General features: G+C 36.0%; 1 long non-coding RNA gene across 1 annotated transcript; it reads left to right on the forward strand.

Moving 5' to 3' along the window:
• The first annotated feature begins 2055 nt into the window (after nt 1–2055).
• Nucleotides 2056–19697, forward strand: LOC107313580 (uncharacterized). The gene is made up of 3 exons (XR_001555071.3): nt 2056–2256; nt 18624–18694; nt 19193–19697. It is a non-coding gene; the product is annotated as an uncharacterized LOC107313580 (long non-coding RNA).
• Nucleotides 19698–21513: the final 1816 nt, after the last annotated feature.

Here is a 21513-nt window from a genome sequence, read left to right on the forward strand (position 1 = left end):
TGAAGAGGCAAAAGTGGCAAAAGCAACTGGAGAATAGAAATAGGATTAGGCAAAAAAAAAAAACAACAAAAATTTAGAGAATACAACAATTGAAGAGAAAGGAGCTATGGCAGTTATTGGCCTGATTCAGCAAAACAGGGAGAAAATAATCATCATACAGCAGAAGTTTGGATTGAAAGAAAAAAAAAATCTAGAAATTTACATCAATATACATCCTGAAAAAAAAAATAATAAAAAATTAGAGGAAGTGACAGGAATATAAAGAATACTTCAATACTGCAGCCTTTTTGAAGGTAATAGCTGTTGTTAGAACTGTCATCTAAAAACCAGTCAAAAGACAGATGTACTTGAAATGTCTTGCCCAATAAAGATCCCACATGTCACTCAAAATGATCAGACTATTTATTACAGAATTTGTAATGGAAACATGAAAGGAGGCATAGAAAGATATAACAGAGACAGATGGACTGTTTTCTACATATGTCATTTAATATGAATCAGTGACTAGAATTGATTAACACAGTTGCTGCTATAATGGATTAAACATATTCAAAACACTAGATAGTAGGTGATAAAATGCAAAGCCCATGGCTTCAAAAACTAAAATATTCTCATGATAACAGCTAATATAATCTATTAAAAATAAAATAGACCTCCATTTTTGAAGAATTAAGGTTGTTCCACTGACAGATCCATGGAAAGATGAAAACATCAGCATTATATTGATATTACTGCTGCATCTTCACCCAACTCTGCTTGTTCCCTTAACCCTTCCTACAATATTCCTGATGTAAGCACATATACCTGAGCATTGTTTCTCATCAAGGAAAGTCCTCAAAAAGGCAGCACTCAGCTGCTGGAAATACTCATCACAGTTTTCCCCAAGTACCAGCTAGCACATCTTTATCTTTCCATCCTAGAAGTTATCTGTCAAAGCAACTCTAATTCAGTAGTGTTGTATCGTGTATAATGCTTGAAGGATTAATTTACCAGTATTAATTATACTGAAAAAGACCAGAGAGTTTTTCTCACATTCTCTTTTGTCATAGTCATTCACACTGGAGCAGCCAGATCTGGTGAGTAATTATTTGTGGTGTTTCTAATGAGTGATCTGAAGACAATTTATTTATGTAAAAGCAGACAGAACTTGTCTGAAAGAAAAGTTATTCATTGTTACTTGACTTTATAAAAGAGCAAGATGTTAATAGTTTTAGGATAGAAAAAACTGAAGAAAAAAATGAATACAATGAGCTCATTGTATAAATTTCATTTCTATTTCATCCTAAAATACAGAAATCTAAGTATAACGAGTGTCAATTGAAATTTCATTTTCTAAATTGCTTTAATTATTTTAAGTTACTAAAAACCAGAATACAGATTTTTCTAAAAATCTCATATTGTCATATATCTGCCAAAAGGTACACTTGTACATAAGGAATTTTACAAGACAATTCTCCTTTGCTGCTTTGCGAAGCGCAACTTGATTCTGTAAGTTGTTTCCATGATTGAAGCTGAAGTTTACTCATGGCTTGTATTCATATTAGTGCCTGTCTTCCTAGCTACAGCAGCAGGAAATATCATGAATACACCATAAAATTAACTATGCAAGTAATAAAACAAAATTATCAATCACTCTTGCACTCTGCAGTCACAACATCATTGTTACAACTAATCTGAATTGTTGTTTTGTTTTGTTTTGTTTTGTTTTTTCCTATGCTTTCTCCCGTAGTATTTTATGGTATCTTAATAAATCCTTTCACCAATATTTATATAACAAGATACAAAGCTTAAAAAAAAATGAACAAATAGTTTCAATCAAAAATGCCAGCAGGAGGTTTGAGGAAGAAAAATTTCAACCCTTCATAATTTACTGTGAGGAGATACTTCTCCTATTGTCAGAAGATATAATTTTTTCCAGTTCTGTAAAATTATTTATCCATCTACTTTTATGCATTCAACGTGGAAAGAAACACTAACGTAATGTATAATCTTAGTCTTTTGAAAAACAGGTGTGCATCTGTGTATATATAAAATTCCCTCCAGTTCTCCAAAGCTGAGGTACTGGCCTTTTTCTTTAAACCTAGTTGCTTAGCAACTAGGAAAGATAGAGCATTTTTAGAAAATAAGTCCTGATTGTTTAACAGTGGTTTTAAGATTTTAAATCACGGAGATTTTTAGTAGCTTGGACTCGGTTACACAAATTTTAATGAGAAAGTCTTACTCCCACTGAAATCAAGGGAAGACTCAGTTTGCAAGGTAGGACTTCCTGTTTATTGCTTTTCTTGTTTCTTTTTGTTCTAAAGCCAGCATTGAGCAAGATATATAGACTATTTCCCTGAGCGCAAAAGGTGAATGTGTTCACCAACTTCAATTACACCTTCTGTAAAAATGATTATTTCATGAGCACTTACGAGAAATGACAAATGACAATCATAATATGCCGTGTCACTGGAGCACTAATCAAATTAGACTTACTACCTTTGCAATCACAAGTGCGTCTTCATGTTTTATCTCTGAACACAATTTGAGTCAAGTTAGCTTGCCAGAACATTGCCTCTATCCTCATAAAAGTATATGACAGCTATAACAAGCATATTGGGAGTAGGCAGGTGCAGCACAATACAGACACAGGAAGTCTAATGAAAATATAAACCAGACTGTTTTCCTCACTAAAAGCCGTATTTCTATTAGCAATTCAGAAAAAATATCAATGGTAATCAATTAAGAGTGATTTAGATAAGACATTCTGCAAATGTAGGAGATTAATTATAATTATGTTAGCTTGCTGATAGGCTAATTCTGTGTATTTATTTAGACAGCATAGTATGCCTTGCCTCTAACATTAAGTCTGTTTTATATTTCCTACTGTGTGGATTGAGAAAGACAAAATATTACAAAAATTTGTTTTGCCTAATGAAAAGGCTTGTGCTTTAGTGCTTACAAACTGTGATTCAAAAACCAGGACTGAAAGTAGTCTGAGAAACACACTGTTTACTGTTTGATTAAAACACTTAAGTTCTGAACTGTTAAGAATAATAAGTAGGTGCTCAACACATAATTTCTTATCCAATTATTTTTAAGAACTCTTAGAAAAATAACTAAGCATCGTAACCTTTGCCCCGAATCACTGCAGTAAAATAGCAAATGAATAATTCAGGTAAACATTATTAGCAATTAAATTAAAACTATCTCAAGAGAATCCGCTATCATGCATAGCATAATAAAAATATATATATATAAAAAAAAATAATAATTCATAACCATTTTACCAGGTAGACATTTTGGAATAAGGTGTTACATGTAGAAATAAATGTCTTAATATAGGATTCAAGTATTTGAAACTCTTTGAATAGAAATTATATAATGGCTTCCAACAATGCCAGTTGCGCTGTGCCACCTGAAGGTTTTTATAAATATTCAGTGTTTTGCAAATATTAAAAAAATTTATCCTCATTCTGACAGATTTCGTTTCCATTTGTTTAATTTGTTTTGCTTTTCACCTTTATGATTACTGTTTTAAGCTGCTACCATGTTGTATCTAATGCAAACAATTCCAGCAGATCTCCACTTACACATTTTAGTTAAAATACCTTTTTTAGCTCAAGGAAATGATTTACATTAAATTTTGTAACATTTTTCCCTATAACATAATGAATGCTACAGCCCAGTTTTGTTAGGAATTTTCACAAAAGGACAAAAAGAAGCAAGCTTTTATTTTCGGAGCAAAATTCATATTCTCATAAACACACAAGTTTTACACCATCTGTGTCCAGGGAAACTGAGAATAGTTAAGCTTCAGCTAACAGTAAGGCAAGTTTACCTATAGCCACTAGGATGGTGATAAAAGATGCAAGAGAATTTGGGAGAAAACTGAAGATTTCCTTGACATTAATTCCATTTTCCTTATTGAACCTGTCAATTGAAAATATAAACTTCCTGAATAAGACACACACTTGAGAATGCTATCAGATGAATATATCCAAAGGGAAAGCAAGAGTAGAAGCTACAACAGCAGAAAGTCTCACAGTTTTAATAAAAAATACATATAAATATATATAACTGTATCAGTAATTTGGGGTGGCTCCTCAGTCATAACTAGATCACAGTTTGTAACTGATTTAGTCACATATTCATAACAAATAAGGAACACTTGTCTTTGGAGAAGAACTAGCTTGTATACTTTCCTTAGAGAGCAGAAAACAAGAAAACTTCATGTGAAAAATTGCAAAAAACATTTTTACCACCATATCAGTTTGCTCTAAATATATCTTACTAAACTCTCAATTTAACAGGTAAATTGAAATTAATTGGTGCCACAGAAAAGCTTTCACTGGTGTTTTTTTTTTGTTTGTTTCTTTGTTTGTTGTTTTTTTTTAAATAATTAACAGACATAATTATTTGCATTTCAACAAATAGTAAGTATGACAGCAGAAATCTCTTTAATGGTCTTCAAAGTCTCAGTGTCAACCAGTGAATAACAGAAATTTAGCTGATGACAGTCTTCAGTTCTTCAGTTTTGTCACTGAAGTAATCAGTTGGGCATTAGTTGTTTCATATAATCATGTCTTAGCATTATTCTCTGTTTTACTGTTACAGCACATAAAATTTTATAATCCAATGGCATAAAGGCAGATAAATACAGCATATAAATACAGCAGGATTAGGATATCTACCAGAGGAGATAAAATCCTTAACTGATTAGTTTCTTCATAGGTTAATTCCACTATGCAATCATTACTATCACATGTTTATTACAATTCTAAAGAAAGACTGCATGACTATTCCTCTCTTAGGCATAGATCAAGCTGTGGGAGCAAAGACTAGCTTACCAGCTAATGATTAATACAGGGTAGAGCATGCTCTGCACTGAGCATTTGATGTCACAAGATTTTGAAACATGTATCATTTGATCAAATGCAGATAAATTTTCTAGTTAGAGAAAAAATTTGCCTGATAGGGCTACATCTTCCAAATATTTCACATCTCTGCTCAAAAAATGTAATAAATAAATAAATAAATAAATAAATAAATCAATAAATCGCTAATGTATTTTTCCATTTCCAGTTTTAAGTCAATAAATCACTACTAATGAAGCTTTTCTCACTTGTAATCATCAGTTCTTGGAAAAGATGGTTCATGTCAAACAGATGTATCCTGCATAGATGTTTTAAATCCACTTAACACTAATGTACTTAAACAAGTGAAAATCTGAATGTCAAACAACTTGAATAAATATTGTTCCCTCCAGCTACTTTAGTTGAAATAGTGTAGCGAACTCACAAAATCTGTAGATGACCCAAACTTTTTCAGAGAGCTCAAGAGTGGTAAATATGTTGAATAAATCCACAAAGTACTAAAAAGACAAGAAGCATAGAATCATAGTTATTTGAGTGGGAAGGGACCAGTAAAGGTTATCTTGTCCGACTCTACAGTTCAATCAGGTTGCTCAGCCCTCCATCCAGCCCAACTTTGAGTGTCTCCCAGGACAAGGCATTCACCATCTCTGGACATCCTGTTCTAGTACTTTTCTACTTTTACTCTTGAAACAAACAAACAATACTTTTTTCTTATGTACACTCTAAATCTCCCCTCTTCTAGATCGAAAACACTCCCCCTAGTCCTAAGGAGTCTGTCTCCTTCTTTCTTATAGACCCTCTTTAGATGCTGAAAGGCCACTATCTGGTCTCCCCAGAGCCGTCTCTTCTACATGCTCAGTAGCCCCAGCTCCCGCAGCCTGTCCTCACAGGAAAGGTGCTGCATCCATTGGATTATTTTTCTGGTCCTCTAGATATGCTCAAACAGGTGGTCCATGTCTCCTGTATTGAGGACTCTACATCTAGGCAGACAACTCCAGGGTTGGATAGACCAGCACAGAGTAGAGAGGCAGGACAAAAGAATCATAGAATGGCCTGAATTGAAAAGAACCTCAAAGATAACCTAGTTTCAACCCCCTGATATGTGCAGGGTTGCCAGCCACTAGACCAGGCTGCCCAGAAGCACATCTCTCATTGCCTTGAATGCCTCCAGGGATGAGGAATTCACAACCTCCTTGGACAACCTATTCCAAAGTGTCACCACCTATGTGAAAAACTTCCTCCTAATATTAACCTAAACCTCCCTGTCTTAGTTCAAAACCATTCCTCCTTGTCCTGTTACTATCAACCCACACAAACAGTCACTCCCCCTCCTGTTCATATGGTCCATTCAAGTACTGGAAGGCCACAATGAAGTCTCTCCAGAGCCTTCTCTTCAAGCTAAACAAGTTCAGTTCCCCCAGTCTTGTGCCCTGGTGGCGCAGTGGTAGAAGTGCCGCTTTGCAACGCCAGAGGCCTGGGTTCGAATCCTCCTTGTGGCACAAGTGGTAGAAGTGCTGCTCTGCTACACAGGAGGCTCGAATCCTGGGGGTTGGACTCAATGATCTCTAAGGTCCCTTCCAACCTGCACGAGACTGTGATACTGTGATCTTAGTGGATCTCCTCTGGACTCCTTCCAAAACCTCTGCATCTTTCTTGTGCTGGGGGTTCAGGCCTGGACGCAGTACTCCAGATGGGACTTCACAAGAGCTGAGTAGAGGGGGACATTCACTTCCCTCTCCCTGCTGGCCACCCGTTTTTTAATGCAGCCCAGAACACAGTTGGCCTTATGGGCTGCAAGCACAAGCTGCTGGTTCATGTCAGCTTCTTGTCCACCAGGACCCCTGAGTCCTTCTCTGCAGGGCTGCTCTCAAGGAGCTCCAGTATATATAAAAATACCTGGGAGTGCCCCAGCCCAAGTGCAACATCACCCCCCTCTACTTATTGGCCACTCTTCTTTTGATGCAGACAAAGACACATTTGACTTTTTGGACTTTGAGGGAATGCTATTCTCACACATCTCAGTAAGAAAAATATCAGCCTTTCTTCTCTGCAGAGAAAAATAACCAGCTGCTCCTAGAAATTGTTTCATAAACTACGCATCAACTTATGGAGTATTAATTAATCGTCACTTCCATAATTATTTATCTGCTTTTAGCAGTGGGACTCTGAACTAGAGCTGATTCTAATATCTGATTCCATACAGGGGTGAATTTTATAATTTTGTAAGGTTGTTTTTTTAATAGGAACACATCAGTAGTTCTCTGTTTTGTTGTTAGTGGCTGGGTGTATTTTGTGGTTGTTGTTCTTTTGATTTAAACCAAACTAGAAATGAGTTAATGGCTGTAGTATTTTAGTCATATTCTTCTATGTCTTATTAAAGATGTCAACTATTCCTTCAATTCTTGTCAGAGAAACAGCAAGCTCTTTGGAAAATGCATGTAAATCTCTATATATTCCAGGCTGACAAAGCACTAGCAAGATGAAAAGTCATAAATACACATCACTGTTCCCAGCCTTCTGGTTCTTCATCAAATATGACATCTAAAAAATTAAAAATTAACAATTCAAAAATACCTGTTTTTTTGCAAAAATGTAGGCATTTCATATGATTATTTTCATAATAACAAAAGTCACTTCTGGTGTTTCTCAAAGAGCAGGGCTCCTTTTGAGAATGGCTAAAAAGACAGCCACATTTTCAGTTATCCTTTCAAGCAGAAAGGGCTTAATCATATTCTGTATTAACATTTGTCTGCCAGCACCATGCGCTCTACATCCTGCATGCTAAACACAGCAGTTAATATCACCTTTGCTGATCTGCTGTTAGAGAGAAACAGGCAAACCTGGCTGTGCACCTTTCACTGCTTCTGTCCCTGTCTGAGGGATACAAGTTTTATGGATTGGGCATAAAAAGATTCAAACTGGTCTCAAAAGACTCTCCCTGAAGAGAAGGACAAGACTAGTCAGTAAATAAGTTCCATATTCTACACCAGGCTGTGGGATATGCAAGAGTTTCCTGCTCCACAGTAGAAATTCTGAAATAGAAATTTATTTATTTACAGAATAGGGAACTCAGAGTTTCTAAGAAGTAAAGTGGCTGATACATTATTAAGCTAACAGAGACTAATAATTTCTATAAAAAAGTGATTTCTATCACAGCAGACTATCTAAACAGTAGATTGTAGTACACTGCAGAACACAGAATAGAAAACTCCAGAGTATTTTAGCACCTGCATCATTTTTCACATGCACACACCTTTCAGCTTATTTCAGCAGTACTGCTGGAAATTCAATGTACAGTTGAAGATCAAATTATTTGCCTGTTTTTAAGACAAGATTCTCTTAATATTTCATGGTGTCACACAAAATGAAACTTGTTTTTACTACAGCTTGTTAGACAACCACTACTGACATGAATAAGAGGGACAAAGTTAGAGACCGGATACATCATGCACACTCTGCTAACAGATATACTATGGGAAGACTGAAGACACTGCAGTTTCTTTGCTCACTCTGTCTCCAGTGAAAGAATGAAAGGAAAATCATTTTCATGCTGTCAGAAAAACTAAAGCAGTACTGCTTTTCAAGAGGCAGCATCTACATGGAAGGTCACTGGCCAAGTATTTTTTACTAATGTATTCAAACCATTCTACAGGCTTTATTCAAACTTCTAAATTAAACATTTGTAAACATTTGTAAACTGGACTAAAAACACCCACCTTAGCCATTTTTGATGTTTTTGGAGCATGAACACTTCCTGAAGCCATTTAAGTTCATGGGAAGTTTTGGCCACTCTTGGAGCATCCTTATGGCCCAGTCCCAGGAGCTCTATCTCCCGTAACAAAATCTCAGCATATCTTCCCTCCTGTTCAGGCTCACTGTGTGCTACCAAAACCACCTACTTAACAAGGTATCTAACAAGCACAAATCACAGGTCTCAGGTAGTTTCACTATATTTCTAGAGAACTTCAGTGATGACACTGATAAGATGAAGTCTCTAAGGAATTTCAGCATCTGAATGACTCAACAAAATATGTCTGATAAAACACATTTTTATCAATATTTAACATTTTTTCTAAACCTAATGAGGTGTTCCAGCAATAGGCAAGCATCTAACTGTAACCTCCCATGTTTTGTCATGGATATTAGTATGGTAGCATACGACAGCCTCCATTTTACTACTTAAATTTGAAGTAATGTAGCATGCTAACACAAAAGTTAAAACTCTTACTTTAAAGATGGGAATAAAGAGGTAGTCAAGTACCCAGAAGACAACAAGGTCTGATAGGTTTCCTAGTCTTCAGTCCTTCCCAGAATGCCCTAAACTGAGAAAAGCTGCCTTGTGGATATGGCAAGCTTAAAAGATAAAGAGAGACAGACAGATAGAAGTACTCTAGAGAACTGTTTATGGATGAAAATTCACAGAAGGCTGTTTAGAAGATCACATAGGCTGTTCCAGTAACTGATCTTTTCTATATCTTAAGCAAAATAGGAAATAATTGTGTGCTTTGCCATACCTATCCTCCTCTTTAGTAACAGATGAAACTTTCTCAGAGTTCACTGGCAGAAGCACGTTAAACACATCTGTGTTGAGGGGGAGCAGATATACATCACAGAAGGTCAGCAGAGCTGAGACTGGCAGGAGACTTCTTCTCCACTGCTATTTGAACACCAGAAGAAAATCTGGGCATGCCTTCAGGATTGCTGTGTCTCTACCCAGGGATTTCCTTTCCCAGTAAAAATGAACAGCTGGAAGTATTAAAAACAAGGCTGTACATATAAAGTCTTCACCAGTAACCTGGGCTGAAGAATGAAAGAGCTGTATAACTTAGCAGATGGGCTATTTTCTCCAGACAAAACTGGCAGTTCCTTGGAAGGCAGGTGGCAAGCAGCTTTCCTCTCTGGTGCCACAAAAGCAATAAAAGGATATCAGTTTATAAAAGAAAGAGTAGCTAAGTTAGAGTGCTTATTTTAATTCTCCTTCTGAGGTTTAATGACCAAAAAAGCCTTATAGCACCGAATTACCCAAGGATGGGGTTTTTGTTTTTTTTTTTATCCTTCTTTTCACAGAAAATGAAATGTTTCCTGGAAGACTTAACAAGAATTTGCAATACTGTTAATATTTAAACTTGTAGTTGGAAAAACTACTGGAATCCAGTAGCAAAAATGTTATATATTTCTTTCCTACTTTTTTGGTTGGTGTACCATAACAATTCCATAGACGTGAATTGGGTATACAGTGGCTGACAGGAACAGCATAAAATGTCATACATGGTGTAAGATGGTATGGAATATTTTTGGTGAATAGCGTGGAGAACTGAAGAAGATTAATGCTTCCCGCTGTTTCTTTCATATTCCATATTTTTATTTTTTTTTCACAGCTATGATATTTCTCATTATCACTACTTAGTTCTTGAGCCTCTGAAACCTCCTTTCTAAAAAGTCCTGTTCCATGTTTTCTGTCACCTCTACCCTACTGTCTACACATTATAAACTATGAATGACTGCATTTTGACATCTTTTTTTATCTTATTAGTCTCCAAGCATGTTGCAAGTTTTGATGATGGCTGCTAGGAGAGAGATGTGTCTAAGGGTTGACTTTAGCAGCACCACTAAGCAAATCAGTAAGTGAGAAGCAAAGTATAAACAAAATCAAAAATGTTTTTGTTAAGTCAAATCTTAGATATTACTTATTTCAACTCCTGCAAATACTGATAAGTAGCTTTCCTAATAAACATCTATTTCATGGGTTATTTTCTGCCCCCACCCCCTCTATCTCATTGAATTGGGATGTGTTTCAATCTGTCCTGTGATCAAGGGAATATCCCTGCGTGTAAGAGGCCATGCTTTTTACACTATTGTCTCAAAAGTTTGCTGAAATTGACAAGTTCAGGCAAGTCCTGACCAAGGTTCCAGAAATCCTTTTGTCTAAGGCAAGCCTTAGCCAAGGTTCCAGAAATCCCAAGAAATCCCTTTGTTAGAGGATGACAGATGGACATGTCCAGGAGCTATGAAAGGGAGATAAGATGCTGATGAATGGCCCTAAAGTGGTCTTTTTGTGTGGGCTTATCTCAAGGAAGATAGCAGTCTCCAAGGTACTCACATGACTCAGTCCGAAGCTTCCAGGAATGTCTCAAAGGCTGGATAGAAGTAGGATAAAAAGAGCATGGACAAACCATGAAATTAGGTTTTCTGACACCAGATGCCTCACTACGGAAACAAGGAAGTTTTCTGTCATCAGATGCCTCACTATGTGAACGCCTGCACGCTGAAGAAGATGCCTGCATGCTGAAGAACCTTTTAGGTTTTCTGACCTCAGATTCCTTGGTTGTCCTCCTACTGTCGCCAACGGACTCTCCTGGGCCTACTGATCGAGACCCTGCTTCGTGAGACCTCGCTACTTTGTGAGATCTCACTACTCTTCGAGACCCCGCTGCTCCTTTCCACCAATCTGCTGCTTTCGGCCGGCCACTCTGCTGCTACTCTCCCTTGTGCCTCTTTTGCCCCGGCCCAACGAAACTATGTGCAACAGGACACTGCTGCATCCAGGTGGTGACTACTCCCCGCTTTTAAGCAATTCTTGCCCTTTTTCCTACTTTTTCTATCACTCACTTTCCCGTTCCCATCACCCTACTTTTGATATTCACTGCTCTCCCTTCCCCATCCCCTCAGCTGTCCATTATTTCTAAAACTGGTCAGATCAACATTTGAATGTTTTTTTTAATTAATCTCATGCCGGGTATAACATATCAAAAGAACCTTGACTGACTTCTATATTGGAACTAGACACTGTGTTTAAAACTTCATTATATGCTTGAAGAGGAATTAATTTCTTAAGTTTATTTTTTATCTGCATTGCATGTTATTAAAAGCAGATTGTTAATCATTTCCAAAACAAACCCATTAATTGAATTAAAAAACCTTCAGCTTTCAACAACAAGAGTTCAATCTTTTTTCTAAGCAAAGTATCTGCTATAGCACTATAGGAAATTGCTGAAATTTTCACATTTATTTTTTAAACAGAAAAAATATATATATACTAACAAATAATTTAAAAAAAAAAAAAAAGATTTTAAAATCTTCTACTGAGAAGTTGAGATTGCAACCTTTCTTTTTCAGTACTGCTGTATTAGCCATACAAATGACATGACCAAAGTCCCACTAGATACATGTGCTTACAAAAAGTAAATCACAGGGCAAACGGTTAGTGTTAAAATACATTAAACAATTTGTAAATTTTAAATAAACTCTATCCTCAAGCTTGAAGTTCCTAAAATATAAATCTAAGCTTGATTTTTTTTAAATTTACCTTGAAGTCTGCACACAGATCAAATACTTACAGAACAAACTCCTCTGCGAGCACAGGCTGACCAAGTTCATAGGAAGAGCAGATTTATGTCAAAGGCTGCCAACAGATGATGTCATTGAAGAAACAGATTTAAATTCCTCTGAAAATGAAACGATCTTGTAAACATCTTTACATTTAATCGCAGAACTTCTATTCTTCTGCCTATGTTCCAAACACCCATGAGGATTAAGAGCATTACAAGAAGAAAACACTTTGCCCAAATGAATTACTCTGTTAAAAACACAGAAGAGAAAGAACACCAGATGTTCAAAAAGAACAGGGTATAGATCTAAGAATCAGAAAGGATGATGAATATGGACCATGAAATAAAGCATTAAGCAATGTGATGAGCATCTGTTGAGTAATAAATCTAGTCTTTGTACTCTTTCCAAAATAAATTTAAACTGAAAGTTTTCCAACTTGGTGAAAATATTGTCATGTAAGAAAATACTGGTCATTTTCACTATAATATTTCATCTGTTAATATGAATAATTGCATGTTAACAAATTATTTATCTACAGAATAAATAAATAAATTGCAGTTTTTACTTGTAATCCAGATGGGGGTGGGGGGGCGGGGGGTCATAATTGACTAACCTGGAAGCAACAGCTATAATTTGGGATTACGTACAGCCCTTTCCTAATTAAATATATTTTAACATTTGAAATCATGAAATCAAAGTTGGTTTCTGAGGGAAAATAAGTATTTAGTGAGAGACTGAGAAGAAGTGGTATAATGCAATCTCCAGATCAAGACTAATGAACAGCAGGAAGAGAAGAACTTTTCTTCATGAAAACCACTTCTGTTGTGAACTTCTAAAGACATTCACAACTGAAACAGCTGGTCTGGAGGGCACAAATTTGTCATGAAAAGGTTTCTCACTGAGTGCTTATTGCCTTTGAGCAGTCTTCTGAACATACCTGAGCAGAGGCAGAAAAAATACATGCTATAACTGTATGCATAATAATAATAATTATTATTAATTATTAAATATTAAATATTAATTAATAAAATATTATTATTATGCATACAGTTATAGCATGTATTTATTATTATTATTATTATTGTTATTATTATTATTATTATTATTATTATTATTATTATTATTATTATTATTATTATTATTATTATTATTCACATTTTTTTCATGTAGAGCACATAACATGCAGCTAGGGAAGGGTATACTTGCATCAGTGCAGAGACCTTGGTTCAGGCCCAGAAAACTCAGTGAATGACAAATATGACCCATTCATTTAGTATTTTAGAAAATGTTTATATCAGTATAATTCAAAGAAAGGTTGGATGGCGAAGAATTACAATTTGATATCATCTTGGAAAGAAAGCAAGCTCTAGTCTGCTTCACCACAGAACTTCTCTGAAGGAAAGCAGAGCCATATGGCACATGCTTTTCTAGTTGTGTTGCATATAAATAGGGAATAGCTTATACTTTCCTTTTGTTCCTCTTGGGATTGTTTGGTAGTTGTGGTGATGGTTTTGTAATGGAAATGAGAATCACAATAATCTTGGAAGCTATATTTTTCAAGTAACTAGGAAAGAATTTTCAAAGAAATAGCAGGATAATTATATCCTAAGTGCCCTCTTTTTGTACATTGACAGCCAAGATTCATCCTGTAAATCTTTGTTATTTCAAAGGATAGGTATAACAAAGAGGATGAAAAATGTCCAAACCAGAGCAAGGGAATTCAACCAGAGTCCAAGACATAAAACTCCAGCATGAAAGGCTACATAACCATTCCCTAGGATTCACACCTGAGAAAAAGTAGATAGAATACCTTCTGAAATAAAGTTTAATTACAATTTAATGTGTTTTTCATCTACACCCTGATTTCAAGATTCAATAAAGGGGGCATGTTTGCCATTATGCTCTGGTCAGCAGCCAGTATACATGGAGGAAGGCTGCTCTGGAAAAATTCAGGTGGATGTCTGATCCCCATTCAGACCTAATTTCAGGTGTTTGTGCTTTATTCCATCCACATGAAGCCAAAAGATTAAGACTTCTACTCCAAAAGCAAAAACACAAAAACATAGTCTGTATATCCATAATGGTATTTTAAAACAACTTTTATCTGAAAGTGAGTTTGCAAGGAAATTACTCCTAAGAAGTGCACAAATTGAGTTCCTCTCTTATTAAACATAATCTTAGCTCATTTTGCCAATTTTTTCCTCTAACTCCTTCAACCTCACCTTTTATTTTAATCTCTGATCAAAATTTCTAACTTAGTTATACAAGAATATGTTGCTACACGTCTTTTACCTTCTCCCTTTTGTTTATTTACTATTTAACTTCTCCCTTTCTTATTAATTTTTATCTACACTCTGCAGGTGAATAGATCAGTCTGTTCATCTGTCACTGAACTGTAAATCACCAGCTGTTACATTCCTTACATCTAGATTGGGAAAATCATTTTTCATTATTTCATTATATCTTTTGGAAAACATCCACATCAAGTAAATGTCTAAATGTCTCAACATAAAAAAATGTAATCTCTACAAACAAAGAATTAAACTCCAGTATTGTACTAGATCAGGCCTTCTGTGTTTGCAACAAAGAAACATATATGGCTACACCGTGCATATTACTGGTGGTGGAATAACAATCTTTTTAGAAATACCAAAACTAATTTTCCATTGATGATACATTTATATTTTTTGACCGAGTTTCAGCTTATCTGTGAGCAATGCACAAGTTCCCAGCTCCTACTAAAAGAAGTAGTATCTTTGCACATTCAACTCTGTAAGGGAAGAGATTGTACTCAAGTGAAAAAAAGAAATGTATCTCATAACTAGAAGGCATAATGACATTAAAAATTATGTTGGATCTTACCCTTCAGGACACAGTGTTCTTAGGTTTGAAGGAATTCTTCATTGCACCTACAATATTTAATTGTGAAATGATAAAGGCATTTTGTAAGAAGCATTCTCAGGAAGGAAAACATTTCCAAATATGCAGTTTCCAAAACATACATACGGATTGTTTTTCAGTTCAGATGAAATCATACATCCAAACTCATTAGAAGTGCCCCTTTTCTACCATCTTTTCTTCACAAACCCCTAAAGAGGTTTTACTTAATTGGTGACAAGGTCATGTACCAAGTACCAATTTGCTGTGACAAAGTTAAGAATGTTAAATAAATGAAATCTCTTCATTTATTTAGGAACGTATTTTACATATCCAAGAACGTAAGAAAAATTGAAGTAAAATCTCTTGTAACTATGATGTACCTAAATTATTTTAAAATTTCCAATCAAATTCCCTGATACATGATTCAGTTCATGGTAGCATCATGGTTACCTGAAGAAATCACTTCAATGAGAGTGATGCAGAGCTCTAAGCAGAGCACAAGACAATTGCTACTTCAGGTTGAATCTGTGATATTACCCATGTTAGGTCCTAAACATGTTACGTAGCACAAAGACAGCAGTGAGTGGGATTTCCTGGCCCCACAGAGACGTACCAATAGATTGTCCAAGTTCTAGGAAGGGAGTAGCAGAAGGGCACTTCAAAAATGGGGCTAACTTCTAGGGTGAATCTATACAATTTCATTTTTGGCATTATCAGGTTTATTGCATCCAGGTTAATGCTGTCCAAAAGATTTGCTCATTAAATAATTCAATGTGCATGAAAAAACTTTCTTATATGATTTTTGTACTGAAATTGGATTCTGTTCACATAGGGAGATAAAAACCTACTTATGCATTCTAGTATAATTATGCAATTCAAAATGTCAGGTGTTGTAGATGTTAATTCTCAAATCACACAATCAGCACAGTAGTTACTTAGGATGGTCATGGTCCCCATTCATTAACACTTTCCTCTCTTAATCTAGAGTTTCACAACAATTTTTGTTAAAATTTTGTACAAATGTAACTAAGAAAAATGTGATTTGTTGACAAAAACAGAAGAACAAAAAAAAAAAATCGCAGTAACTTGTAGATTCAGAGCTCTGAATGCACTTGTGTAATATTCATGAATAAACAGAAGTATCATTTTATTGAGTATTAATATTCATGAGTGGGGCTAAACAAAATCAAATTATTTTACTGACTATTGCCTTCATCTTGAAGATTAATTAAATTATGTTCTATAAGGGCAGTAATTTCATTTCAGAAGTCATTTGTAAAGGAATGGTCTCTTTATCCAAATGTTATCTTTAAGCAATAAATTTAGAAGTGTTACTGCAGGCGACACTACTCATATTACATTAATGGATTTGAGAGCTTGATGCTTCTTAATGACCTTAATATTCAGGGAAATTATTTAAATCAAGATTTTTGTTTTATATTAAAATATGTTGATTTCTGTTGGAAAATGAAGCTGGTACATATAATGAAACAGAAAAAAACAACTATTAGGGATTCCCTACACTACATTTCAGAACAAGTAGAAAGCTGGTAAGCAATGTTTCACTGAAAATATTAATTTATTAAATACTTCATATTTCGAGTGAGTGAGGACAGGAGGGAAATGCCCTCAGACTGATGGGTTAGTTGAAGCTAAGTTTTATATTCAGCCAGCATGGTTTCATGAAAGACAGGTTGTGTTTGGCCAACATCATCTCCTTCTATGACTGGGTGACCAGACTGGTGGACAAGGGAAAGGCTGTTGTTGTAGTCCACCCAGACTTCAGCAAAGCCTTTGACATGGTCTCTCACAGTATTCTGCCCATGGCCTGGACAGGTATCACAGAATTACAGTATTGTAGGGGTTGGAAGGGACCTCTAGAGGTTGAGTCCAACCCCCCTGCCAAAACAGGTTCCCTACACCAGAGATACCCTTCAGAAGGGTTGCTGTGCCCAACAGGTAGTAAATAGTCAATGGAATTAAGTCTAACAGGCAGCCCGTTACAAGTGTCCCCCAGGGTCCAATTCAGTTTTGGGCCCCTCATCACAGGAAAGACGCTGAGACCCTGGAACATGTCCAGAGAAAGCCAGTGAAACTGGTGAGGGGTCTAGAGCACAAGTCTTATGAGGAGCAGCTGAGGGAGCTGGGATTGCTTAGTCTGGAGAAGAGAAGACTCATTGCACTCTACAGCTTCCTGAACAGAGGTTGTGCTGAGAAGGGGTTAGGTAATAATTAGGTAAATTTAAATTAGGTAAATTTATATCAATATATACATCACTTTTTTCCTATGAGAATTTATCTTAGACTAATGTTGTGTTCTATTATGGATAATTAAAGTAGCCCTAAAATATCACTTATATTAAGGGAAAAGTTAATTTACTGTGTGTCCTTAACTAAGGGTGGCATTCATCATTGCTTCTGCTTTATCTTAATATTAACAAGAGCTTGCCAGCACTTTCAAACATTTCAAATAAGACAATTTAAAATTAAAAAAATAAAAAACACAATTATGAAAAAATTCTAAACTGCATCTTTTTGAAAAAAATACTTTTGACAGATTCCATGCTAATATCATCAATTGTACTTCTTAGCAAAAGCAGTCTTCTTAGTAACTGTCCAGTTATCACAGTCCTCAGTAGCAATGGTATTACATTCTCGCTATCTGTTACACGGAATAACAGCCCAGCTTATGTTGTTTAAACCGAATCAGGATGAAGAGGTTTATGGATTTAGCAATGACTTGTCATTAACACACATTCAGGATTGATATCAATAATACTACATACAAACTCCATTTGTGGGCATGGGCTAAATGTTAACACCTGCACATTCCTACAACTAATCCCTCAGAAATATGCCCTATGTCTGCAGCTTGTGCCTTGAGCTGCTGACTACTCATGGTGTCCCTTTAGGAGAACTGCCCTGTCTGTCCACTACTAAGGTCACAGTATGGGTGGATCAGTTCCAGGCAGCATCACACCAGATTTGAGTCACTGCCACTTCCACACCAAGGAAATTTTCCTGCTTATTTCAAATTAAAAATAAATAAATAAATAAATAAAATAAAAGATCCAGAGTTTAGCATGGCAAATACATTATAAAATCATAGAGGTTGGAAAAGAAAACTAAGGTCATCCAGCGCAACCACCAGCCCACCCTCACCACACCCACTAACCACATCACTCAGTGTCACAACAACATGTTTATTGAACATCTCCAGGGACAGTAACTCCAATACTTCCCTGTGCAGCCTCTGCCAGTGCATTACCACTTTTTCTGGGAGCAGAGAGAACCAGGACAGCTGATCTAAATTGTCCAAAGAGATATTCTATATCATATGACACAATGTGGAGAAAAACAACAACAACAGAACCATAAAAATGAAGGGAGTTGGCCCAAGGGATAGCTGCTGTGTTGCACATAGTTTTGAAAATACAAATCATCATTATTATTATTGTTATTATTTTCCTTTTCTCTTCCTTTTCATTCTTGGTTAATAGCATTTTTTATCAATCAACAAGTTTTACTTTGATGTGTTTTTTTGTTTTTTTTTCCCAGTTCTCTGCCGCAATGTACTGTGAAGAAGGAGGAGTGAGCAAATGACCATGTGGTGCTGAACTGTCTGCTGGGTAAGCCACAATAAGCATCATCATAATTACAAGAATAAAAGAAACACAAGCAGATAAAGTGCAGTATTGACCAGAAAATCTAGATCTTGATAGAAGAAGAAAAAAACAGAGTCCCTTCCTTAACTTCTGCAAAAGCTTTTCATTCTTGTTTTTCCAAGCTCATTAGATGTCAGACAATTTGGTCTCCTTTATATGTGACAGATTTAGTATTCATTTGCAGTGTTCACAATCCAAACATGTTACATGAGACACAGCACAGTTTCAATATTTGATATTCTCTGTTCTTTTAGCCATCTCAGAAATATGTGCACAGCCCAGTCAAACTCTCAAAATATTGAGAAGCAAGTTTATCAAGATATTAAGTGACTTTTCTCAATAATACAAACAATTTTAACTTCAAAATGTATTAAAAATAAGTTGTGATATTACATATGTGTATTCTCTCTACTTCTCATCATTGTAAAAGATTTTCATTTTTATTTTTTTAATCCATCCTAGGCTAGAAGGAAAACTACTGCTTGTGTTTCCTGGATTTGGTGCAGAATACAGCTGTCAGAGTCCCTTGGAGAACACAGCAGATTTTCAACACCTTCAAGATGATCTAAAAGTTGTCAGTTATTGAGTGGTAACACTGATAAGTGGGAAAACACTTTGATTAGCACTTGATGAAAAATCATTCCCAGCACCCTATCAATTAGCATTTATGCTGCTGTCGCTGGCTCCTGCATATATTTTGTTTGATGTGCTGAATACCAAATACAAAAAATCTACATAGTTTTCATTCATCATAAAACTCAGTAAGAAGTTTTAAGTCAACTGTGTGGCCCTAACCATTTCTTGACTACTTTCTTATGAGGCCTAATGATTCTTGAGACTCTTTCTGTTTAAAAAAAAATAAATCATTTTAATAGTACATGGCAATGTTGTCAATGGGACATTTATTTGAGTTTTACAGGAAAACCACTATCATGCTTATTGAAATAAAACAAAAGTTAACTTAAAATCGAGTTAATGTCATATTTTTCTCTCTCATTCTTTAAGAAAGCAAATGCCTCAGCCTGTATAGACAAGTGATACATTGGTGTGTTTCTCTACAGATTGCAAGATCCTGCTTTTCTATTTAGAGGAAAACTAGAACTTAGTGAATTTGGCTCTGAACTATATTCAAAACACTGAAGTTCAAGAACAAATTTTGTGCATAACTTAAAATATAATCCATTATTATGACTGCATTTACTAATCTTAAAAGCACTTACATCTCAGGTCTGAGACCTGGTTAAATCCCCACAGTGCTTGTTCTTCACCTATTAAAGGCTTCCAGAACAGTAGGTGAAGGGTTCCCACAGAACTCCTTTTCAGCACTATCCCACTCAGCTTGACGTGGGGGTTCTGGATGACTCTTCCATCTGTGACTCTGGAAGAAAGTGTCTGAAAATCAAATATTTCCTAGCTGAGATACCTCATTAAACACCTCAGTCTTAATTCTTGGATATGGACCAAGCTTAAGGAGGAGATGAGCCACTCAGACTGTCAGCATCAAAGAACAGATATATCTCCAGATGACCACTTTACTTCTAACATCTGCTGACACATTTGACTTGCTGAATGTTGGCTGCTGATCCAAAACAGAGGCTGAAGATGATTTTTCAGTGTTTGGACAATGTCTGCTATTATCCCAGCTCTTTAAGCAGCACAGAAGTTTGTGCTGGACTAAAACTCTGAAACAGTATTCATAATTAGAGATACATTTTCCTTGCTTGCCCTTCTTTGCCCCAGACAGACATTCAGTTTGCTACAGTTAATGATAGATATCCTAACAAGACACCTCATAGAGCAGCCAGGGCACATAGCAGAACAGTTGAACACAGTATTTTGAAGTCTGATGGCAACTCAGAAGACCAGACCCCCATACCCCAGCCAGTTTCCAAGCATATTTTTTTTTTCTTTTCTTGCTTTCTTTTTATTTTTCCTGTGCTTCAATTTTTCACATCCCCACTCTTTCTTTGTAACCAAATCTAAATTAATTTATCCTGTCATCATCAGTGCTGTTTTAGCTGTTAATGTAACAATATGGCCACTCTATAGAAAGTAAACTAAAATATTGTAATTAAGTTGTTTTCATAGTTTCATAGTTTCATAGTTTTGTGCGGGTTGGAAGGGACCTTAGAGATCATCGAGTCCAGCCCCCGGGATTCGAGCCTCTGTGTAGCAGAGCGGCACTTCTACCACTTGCGCCACAGGGGGGATTCGAACTCCGGGCCCCAGTGTTGCACGGCGGTGTCCTTAACCACTGCGCCACTGGGGCACACAGTTTTGGTATCTGGATTCTATTTATTCTTTTCCAACTACTCTAGACAAAGAGACCTCCCCACCAGTGAACACGAACTGTGCTATGATGTGATCTAACTTACCAGGGCATTTTTTAAAATGTTTTAAGGTATCAATGTAGCAACCACTTTATTTATTTATTTACTTACTTACCTATTTTAGTTTATGACCAGTAACAGGAAATATTTACTATATTAAAAGGTGGGACAAATAGGCATTGTAAGGCATAATTGAACTGATGTTTTAATCACTGTATTGATACATGACAACTCCAACATTTTGCTTGGGTTAAGACAATGAACAGAGCAGTGGATCGTTATTGTAATTTCTTTTTACAAATTACTTTAATACCCCCTTAAAGTATATGAAAGCTGTATTTTTCTGTTTGTCCCCCTTTAAAGTCCTGGAAATGATCCAACGGGGGGTTGGAACTACATGATCCTTGAGGTCCCTTCCAACCCGGGTGATTCTGTGATTCTGTGACTCTGTGA

The sequence above is a fragment of the Coturnix japonica genome, chromosome 4 (assembly GCF_054131305.1).
Source record: "Coturnix japonica strain WE chromosome 4, WE-NBRP24, whole genome shotgun sequence".
NCBI lineage: Eukaryota > Metazoa > Chordata > Aves > Galliformes > Phasianidae > Coturnix > Coturnix japonica.